Raw genomic sequence first — 2,795 nt, forward strand, 5'->3', positions numbered from 1 at the left:
GAAACCTATTAAAAATCATAATTTATGGAACCAGAGAGATGGTTCAGTGGTTAAGAGTGCTTGCTGCTCTCATGAGTTTGGGTCCAACACCACATCAGATGGTCCATAATTGACTGTATTGACTGTAACTCCAGTTCTAGGGGATATGATGCCCTCTTCTGGTCTGATTGTCCCCTGCACTCACATGCACATACCCACACACAGAAACACACACATACACATAGACATAAACAAATGAATTTTTTTTTCTTTTTTCTTTTTTTCGGAGCTGGGGACCGAACCCAGGGCCTTGTGCTTGTTAGGCAAGCGCTCTACCACTGAGCTAAATCCCCAACCCCACAAATGAATTTTTAAAACAGATTTTTTATTTATTATATATAAGTACACTGTAGCTGTCTTCAGATACACCAGAAGAGGGCATCAGATCTCATTACAGATGGTTGTGAGCCACCACGTGGTTGCTGGGAATTGAACTCAGGACCTCTGGAACAGCAGTCAGTGCTCTTAACCACTGAGCCCTCTCTCCAGCCCAAATAAATGATTCTCAAATAGCCTAATAACTTAAGGCTGTCAAGAGGCCTCTGTGGTAAACGCTCTTGCCATACATGCTTGACAACCTGAGTTTGAGCCCCAGAACACAGAGTGGCAGGAGAGAAGTGACCCCTGAGAATTGTCCTGTAACGTGTGTGTGTGTGTGTGTGTGTGTGTGTGTGTGTGTGTGTGTGAATGTTCAAGTGTATTCCTGCACACACAGAGAGCAGGCACGCACGCGCATACACACACACACAGAGATAGATAGAGAGAGAGAGAGAGAGAGAGAGAGAGAGAGAGAGAGAGAGGCCTATCCATGCCCTGATCCATCCTCCTCTGTTATTGCTAAGCTGAGGCTCAGTCTAAGCTTCTCTGAGGATAAATACACAGATGCTTGTAGAAACCACATGAGAACTCTTACAGATCGACCACCAAGCACTTACATATCTTTTTTTTTTAAGATTTTATTTATTCATTTTATATATGATGAGTACACTGTCACTGTCTTCAGACACACCAGAAGAGGGCATCAGATCGCATTACAGATGGTTGTGAGCCACCATGTGGTTGCTGAGATTTGAACTCATGACCTCTGGAAGAGCAGTCAGTGCTCTTAACCGCTGAGCCATCTCTCCAGTCCAAGCACTTACATATCTTGACTTTAAGTTGATTAGATTAGCAGCATTTACAACCAGCCAGAGGGAACACTCAGCACTCTGTTTTGAGTCTCCCCACCTCACACATTTCATAGTGCACACACAGGGGAGGCCCCAGTATCACCCCCCACTTATGGAGGAAAAAGAACAGCTCACCAAGAACCAACAGCCAACACCAAGGAACCACAGGCGGGGATGCCAAGGTCCAAGCCCAGGAAACAAACTCCAAATTCATGTTTACATACCCCCAGCTCTGAAATCCCTTGAGGAGAAGATTTTAATAATAATAATTATGGCTATAATTAGTATTACTCTTTTAAGACAGAGTCTCTCTGTGAAGCTCAAACTGGCCTTGAACTCATAATCCTCCTGCCTTAGCCTTTAAGTGCTGGAGATTACTGATGACACCGGGCCAAGCTACTTTTTTGGTTTAATTATTTTCAGTACTATAAATTGAACATAGAGCCTCACACAAATGCTGTACCTCTGGGTTGTCTTCTTAGCCCTTCTTGTTCTTGTTCTTTTCTTTTCTTGTTCTTTCCCTTTCTTTTTTTTTTTTTTTTTTTGGCAGCACTGAGGTTTATTGGAGCATCCTAATACACACGCTGGGGCTCACACATTGGGCTCTTGATGTACAAAGCCGGGATGTTCTGCCAGTTTTTCTTGAGCAAGGACACCAAGAAATTGACAGCCAGGTGGATGTTGTAAACCAGCTCGTCATCGGTCATCTTTACGTGGTCGACAGCAACAGCCAGACACAGCCCCTTCTTCATCTGGAGCTTGATTGTGGATTTCACCTCACCCACTCTGGCCACCATGTTTTCATTGTGTGTCAGCAGGGAGGGGAACTTGCCAGCCTTGTTTAGGCCGGGGGCCCGGGATACCTGGAATCTGCTTGATCACAGACTTAGAAGCCAAAAAGGCATCGTACTTCTTGGCCAGTTTTTTGACCAACTTCTTGTTCTTATTAAGCTTCTTGAGCGCTTTGATGTCCATGTGGGGGATATCCACGGCCTTGGCTTCGTCACAGTGCTGCTGGTCCCCCAGGACGCACACCGAGAACTTGGGGCGATGGTTGAATTAAGCCTGACGGTGCCCGAGAAGCGTTTGTCCTTCTGACGGTCGTAGTTCTTCAGGCTGATCTGCAGCTCCACCATCTCCAGACACTTGAGGCACTTACACTGGTTCCCATGCAGGACTTCCCGCACCTTATAGAGGATGTCACGTGAGACTTTGCTGCTCATGACTGCTCCTGCCGCGGAAACCGGAAAAGAAGCCCGTCTTTCTTTCTTTCTTCCTTTCTTCCTTTCTTCTTCTTCCTTTCTTCCTTTCTTCTTCTTCCTTTTTTTCCTTTCTTCCTTTTTTTCCTTTCTTCCTTTCTTCCTTCCTTCCTTCCTTCCTTTCTTTCTTTCTTTCTTTCTTTCTTTCTTTCTTTCTTTCTTTCTTTCTTTCATGCTAGTAGCTGGCATTACAGGCCTGTGTCACCAGCCTGAATAAAGTTATTAATTTAAAATTTTAAGTTTTATTTATTATTATTATTCTCTCTATGTGTGTGTGTGTGTGTGTGTCTGTCTGTCTGTCTGTCTGTGTTTATGTGTGTGTATTTGG

The 2,795-nt window shown here is 44.5% G+C and overlaps 1 pseudogene; it reads right to left on the reverse strand.

The window, feature by feature from the left end:
* Nucleotides 1–1,780: 1,780 nt before the first annotated feature.
* Rpl10a-ps12 (ribosomal protein L10A, pseudogene 12) lies at nt 1,781–2,431 on the reverse strand (annotated as a pseudogene).
* Between the last annotated feature and the right edge of the window lie 364 nt (nt 2,432–2,795).

Source organism: Rattus norvegicus, chromosome 19, assembly GCF_021556685.1.
Source record: "Rattus norvegicus strain SHRSP/BbbUtx chromosome 19, alternate assembly SHRSP_T2T, whole genome shotgun sequence".
In the NCBI taxonomy this organism is placed as follows: domain Eukaryota; kingdom Metazoa; phylum Chordata; class Mammalia; order Rodentia; family Muridae; genus Rattus; species Rattus norvegicus.